A 6,702-nucleotide genomic window follows, 5' to 3' on the forward strand; every position below is an offset into this window, starting at 1 on the left:
TTCATACCCAGCCATCAACACGTTATGTGATGTGGTGACAGGCATAAAGTTCCTCAATAGAGTTGTTACATGATTAATAACAACAGGAGCAGCTTAATAGATAAAGCTATTTCCTTTACCTGGGATCTGTTCTGGGACTTACTGCTGTAGAGCTTGAATGAACTGAGCAAGGATGTTGCTGCTAATTAGTGTGCATGACCGCAGGCTGATACTGAAGGCTGCTGCTGAGTGGCCTGCTCCCTGCCCATACTGGGGTGCAGCTGCCAGAGCAGCCAGCAGCTGATTTCCTTGGTTTTCTTTGCCTGGCAGGAATGTGTGGTCAGTCTCAGCACTCATCCTTCCTCTTTGTAGAGTGTTCAAATGTCATGAGGTACTCTGGTGTAATTTGCCCTATTGAAGAAAAGATAAAACAGTTCTTTCATGAAGGTGACATATGTAAACATTGTCTCTTTTGAAATATATGCAAATCCATATTTTAATCTCCAGCTTCAATGCCCTTCAAAGAATGTACAACAAAATATATCAGTGGTATATTTCCCCAAAATCCTGACCTGCTGTTAAGCAGTCCTCAGGTTGGAGCATGCTGCTGTTGAACTGACAGAAGTTATTCTGTCTCTGTAAAGAGGTGTGAATCAGAACAACTCAATAACATACTGAAGCTCTTCCTGAGAAGTCTGACTGGGAAATAGGGACCCATGACACTTCTCTTACGTTTTGTATGGAGCCACTTTGCAGAGGTGGAAGTCTCACTTGAGATAGGAGAGTGGAGGGCATCTGTACTGGAGGTGCAGCTGCAGGTGTGGTAGAAGAATGGAGGTTACAAATGCACATCCCCAGCTCGAAATGCTACACCTTTGGTAGCTGAAAGCCCATGTCCTTCCATGTTCCTGACACCTTCCTGTAAGTGCCGAATTTCAAGTTGCTGTTTCTCTGCTCTACAAAGTAAGGGGAACCCCAGTGCCAGAGGAGCACACAAACAAAATGCAGGAGGGAGAGTTTTTCTGTGTGACTTCTCCTGCCTCATAGAAGTGATGTCTGAGTCAGGAACAAACTCAGCTCTTTGACCCAGTCACTGTAGACAGAGACCAGGCAGCTACCTGGCATGGAGCATGGCTGGTCTAGGCTGGAGCATGAAACCAGCAGCTGAGTCAAGCAAAGGGTTGGCAGGAGATTTCTCTATTGCCCTATTGCAGGGGAAGTCTGGACTAAAATCTGGGCACAGATTGAAGGTCTTGGCTGAGGACACGAGCACGTAGCATCATCACAGTACTGGCTTGTGGCTGAACCACCCTTCCCTCCCATTGCCATCTTCTCATTTCAGTCCTGTTGCAGATCCCTGGGAAGTCATTATGTCCTGTCCCTTCAGTAGCTGACCTTCCCTTCTCCTGCCTTGCCCCACAATCTGGGATGGACAGACATCTCCCCAGAAGCTCTGCTCCATAGGACAGCATTTCTGAAGCTCTTCCCTCATTTCGAAGCAATGCTAAGATGCATTCTCTTTCTCTCCCCTTCTGCTGCAACTGCTTATTTCACTCTTGTTATTGGATTATTTATAGTAATTCTGCAAAGTGTTTTGGAATCAGTAGAAGGGCACAGTGCTAAATACAATAGCATCACCTCGTGAGATCTGACATTTAAAAACAGGGGATCTAATTACTGAAACCAAGGGAGACAGCAAATGTCAGGAAAAGCCAGTGGCTGTTGGCTTGGTGCTTTGACTCCTGAATTGCTGCCTGTGCAGCAGGCAGAGGAGTTGTTTGCAGCCCCTGGTTTCTCCTGTGGAACTCACAGCCCGGGAGGACAACTTCAGCACCTCTTCAGGGGATACAACTAGTGCTGCTTTTTGCAACGCTGCATGAAAACAACGACAATGCATGGATAAGCCTGCTACCACCATCAGCCCCACACCCAGACCCTTCAACTCAAGTTGGGTCAAATACATTTCGAGATCTGACCCCGAGGTTTCCAGCCAGACCAAGACAATCCAAAGCAAACGGCAGCTTCACAGCCTGCTTCCTTCTTGCAGAGGAATTCCAGCACAGAGCATGTCCAAGCTGTCTGAAATAGCGCAGCTGCCTAAAAGCCCAAGTTAATATTCGTGCTTCGTGCAGAATTTCAAATACATCCACCTCTCATAGGCAACGTCAAACTGTCTTGACAGTTAATGAGCTAGGCACAGACTCTAAACCAGCAAGTTGTAACTGAATAAATATGATAAACAACCTGTTTCCAGATGGCTTTTTATGTAATACTGTTTATGCAGTGTTGATAGATGGCAAATTTTATGCCAATAAATCCTCGTATTTTAAAACATTTGCCTTCTTAATTGCCCAGTTTACATGTAAAATATGTTTATGTGCATTGCTAAGTTGAAAAGTGACATGGAAACATCTCCGGACTGAGCAAGCACCGTCCATGTAGTGCCCCATCTGTCTGGGCTCACAAGAACAGTGTCACGGGAATGTCACCTATGAAATCTCTTCTGCATAACAGGAGTAAGACTCTGATCAAGATCTGCATTCATTTATCTGTTGCTGCTAAGCTCCTTTCACTTCCTAGGTGGCATTTGAAGGTAGCCTGAAGCTCTGAGCCCTCAGGCTGGTGGGAAATGGCAAGGGAAATGCAGCAGAGGATGAAGCTGGAGCAGGGAGCAAGGCTGTGAATGAAAGTGGGTGGTGGTGCTGCAGTCACCAGCCACTGGCCTCAGTTTCACACCTGTGAAATGGGAGAGGTGGTGCTCCGTCTACTGGGGATGGCTTTGGGGAAAGCCCACTGGTGGCTCTGGGACACCCTGACCCTGCAGGCACTGATGTCTGGGGGGAAGCTGGTTGTATCCCAGCAATAGACAGTCTCCTGCAGTCTCCCATGATCTCTGCCCTGCTGAGAGGACACCGTGATAAAGCAAAGACACCCCAAGCCATTCGGATGAGAAGAGTGGAGCGAGTTTATGTCTTCAGAAGCTCATCCAGACTCATCAGTGCCTTCCCCATCTGGGCCCTCCTGAAACACCAGTTCTGCTCTCAGCTGCAGACATCCAGCGCAGCACCAGGACCACACACAGGTTGGTGTGTGGTCTCTCTCTCCAGTTGTGGAGTCAGTCCTTGCCACTGTGTTTTGGCCACAGGTTGTCTCCTGAGCACTTTGCACTGTCCTGCAGGGGAGAACTCATCCTGCCTTGATGTGCTCTACCAACCTTTCTCTAGGCCAGCTGGTGTCCCTCGCGCTATGTGCAGGAAACAGGAATTGGCCAGAGCTAGTGGTTGTGCATGGAGCCCCACAAAATGCAGCAGGAGGCACTGAGCATCCTCCAGCTCCAGTGCTAAGCCTTGAGCACCAAGTACCGATGACTACAGGGAGATCTTCCATGGGGTGCTGGCTCCATCCCAAGGAGCACAGTGGTGGCAAACACAGGAAAAGCAGAGCCCTATTAAACACCTCACCTTCTATTGCAATCACTTCATAGTTTATCTGTGGCCTTATTACTGGTTATTTGCTCTAATAGATTCAATCATGTATAACATTAACATAAATTGACACCAGGCAGATTTATCCCTTTGAGCGTGTTTACTCATTTAGGATTCCTGAGTTGCTCTGCAGTATATGGGGTGTTTTATTTAGCCTTTAACTCATTTATTGGGTATTTATAGAACAGGACTTCCCTGAGCAGTAAAACCAGATGGCTTCACACACAACAATATGTCCTCCTGACAGGTTTATATTGTTTTATTTCTTTAAGGGATAACTTTGCCTCGCTCTGTGTTCACCTTAGCATCACCACTAAAGTCATTGCAACAAACTCTGCCCCTTTATATCTTTGGTGGCATCCAGGAAGGGTGGTCCTGGCTGGTCCTTGCAAGGCCAGGACTGCAAGGAGGCTGGGGCACAGCCCAGGGCTCTCACAGCTGTGCACCAGACATGGCCGCGTTGTCGGTGCCCTGCAAGTGTCACTAGCACCAGTAATTAATTTTTCAGAGAGATACGGGACCAGATCAAACAAACAATCATAAGGAAAAGTTAGTTTTGATGAGACTCAGAAAACAGGAAAAATCTTTTTGGAGAAAACTCTTGGCATTTTCAAAAATTTCCGTTCTGGTTTTCAGACATTTCTGGTTCTGAGTTGAGAAAGGTGTTGTTTTTTTTTTTGTTTTTTTTTGTTTGTTTGTTTGTTTGTTTTGTTTTTTTCAAAACATTATTTAGCTTGGACTAACCGACAGACAAAGGAAGAAAAAGGAAAGTCAAACATCATATTCATCCAGAGTCTCTGAAGATGAGATGTCTGACAGCCCATAACCATACTTTGCTGGGGGGGGGGTGGAGGGGGGAGGGGAAGGGAGGGAATATAAGAAAAAAAGGGGGGAAAAAAAGGAAGACAAAAAGGAAAAAATGACAGATCTCCATTTTTTATCCTAGTTGGGTATGATATCAGAATATTTCTTTTACTCTTTTATGAAATCTGAAGAATTTTTAACACACAAGAAAACCATTTCCCATCTATGCTCCAGTTACCACTGTGATGGCAATTTATGTAAAAGATTCTGATGGTTGAAGGGAGTGGAGAGAAGTCCAGGACCTTCTGTGTTAACGTGTACGTTCTGTGCATCAGTCGGCTGACACACTGCATTAAAAACCTCAGCGCATCAGGGCTGTCAGGGCAGCCACCCTCAGCCTTCGCAGTACGTGGCGCCCCTGAGGAAGCCTGCAGAACAGGAGGACAAAATGCTCACACAGCTCCCGTGTCCATCAGGAACTCCCTGGGAGACTAGATTAAACTGGGATTGATACAGCAGAGGAAATGCAGCCATGTTTCATCTCGTTTCCCTCAGGAATGGAGCCACCCCTTTAGCACCAAAACACCTCATCTCCAGCCTCCGTGACCAAAGCTGTCTCCTCAGCCACAATTATCCACAGCCTGAAAAGCTGGGAGCAGTGGGAACTTGGTGTGACTCACTGAGGATTTCATCAGCTCACAGGGTGTTTGCTTTGGCCATTGCTGGTGGCCAGGGACCCTGCACTGATGGGGCCACAGGTTGTGTCCTCTCACTTGTGCAGAAATGCTCTCTAGGTTGGTCCTGGGACCAGTCTCAGGTTTGGAGAGACACTGGGACAGGCTTGCAGGGAGACAAGGTGCCCAAGGTCCTGTGAAAGGCTCCAGTTTGGGCTAACAAAGGTGTCTCTGTGTGCTGCCCACGTGGGGAGATGGAGGATGCCAAGTGCAGCATGTGCATGGTCAAGGGGACAGCTCAGGGAGAGCTTTTGATCCCAGGATGTACCGGAAGAGAAAGTGTCATTTATTGCCAGCCTCTCTCTGTGTTGGCACCTACGTTTGTCTTGCAGTATTTGCTCAAATTGCCACAGTAACTAATGGAAATATAACCTATGAAAAAAGCTAACTCACATTGCATATTGTTATTCATCACCACTGACCTGGAGAGGTCCTTTAGGAATCTCCCCATCCCCTGAAAAAAACACTAGCTGAAGGCAAAGCTTCCAATTCTGTTTTTTTCAAGCAGTCCCACAAAGCCTGGCCAAAAGAGAGGGAGCATGGGAAGATGACAGCCAGCCTCCACCACAGGCATGTGTCCATAAAGCGACAGCTCAGCTACAGGTTCTCCCATCTCTTTTTTTCATTCCACATTTCAGTGACATTTGAGAGTTCTCTCAGATTTTAAAACACATAGATTTTGACATTTTATTACTTGCCTGTCTCTGTTTTATGGTTATTAGGATGGGTGAAAAATTAAGGTTCCTGGAGGCTGCTGTGAAAACCTCTATTTATTCAAAGGGCACGTAAAAAATGGCTGCATTCCCTGTCAGCAACATAATGAGATTTAGGACCATTTCTGGCTCTCGATTGCTTTGCATAGTGAGCATGGTACTTCAAGTGTCAGAAGCTCGGCCCCAAATCCCTTCTGTCCCCCTGTCAACTCTTGTTTCATGCCCCTGTGCCTCCAGAGTGCCTCCAGAGTGCGACCAGGGCACCCACCTGGGGTCTGTGGGCACAAGGTGATGTCTGAATTCCTTCACATGTCGTCTCAAGTGCCCGTGGTGTCGTGATTTCAAGGCACCCTGGATGCTGTTGGGTGTCACCAAGACGGCCCCATACACATGCAACTGGCCTAGTAGCTGAGGTCTGCGTGAAACTCAGGAGATCGCCTTTCTGCTTAGACATCATGGGAGGTAAAGCAGAGAACAAACCTATAAGAGATCCTGTTCTTGTTTTAGCTTGTTTCCTGATCCAGATGCAAGTCAACACAAATTGCTCTCATCAGAGTATTTCGGCATAAGAATCACATTTTGGATTCCTGCAGTTCCACATCAGCTCTGGCAGGAGGAACCCCTCGAGGCTCAGTGAGGTGATGTCCTTCAGGCTGGCCCGGCTTGAGCTGCTGAAAACACCAACACCTAAGTGATGGAAATCCAGAATGAAAAACATTTCTGTTTTCTCCCATGAACTGCAGAGCTGATGTCAAGCTGCTGAATCTGTCTTCTGAGAACTTTGAAAATACACAGGGCTGCTAGTGATAGTACCTTCAGTCAAACATCGCCTACATGAGGAAGAAGTTTTCTCTTTTTGAAGAAAGTCCCTGCTTGCTGTGAAGCATCTGGAAAGCCAGATACCTGGAAATAGCAATGTTTCACGACAACTTTGTTGCTTAAGGGAGACCGTATGGTTCCCTTGTGGGGTGGGCTCCCTACCATGAT

Source organism: Anser brachyrhynchus, assembly GCF_964034855.1.
Source record: "Anser brachyrhynchus genome assembly, chromosome: 16".
Lineage (NCBI taxonomy): Eukaryota > Metazoa > Chordata > Aves > Anseriformes > Anatidae > Anser > Anser brachyrhynchus.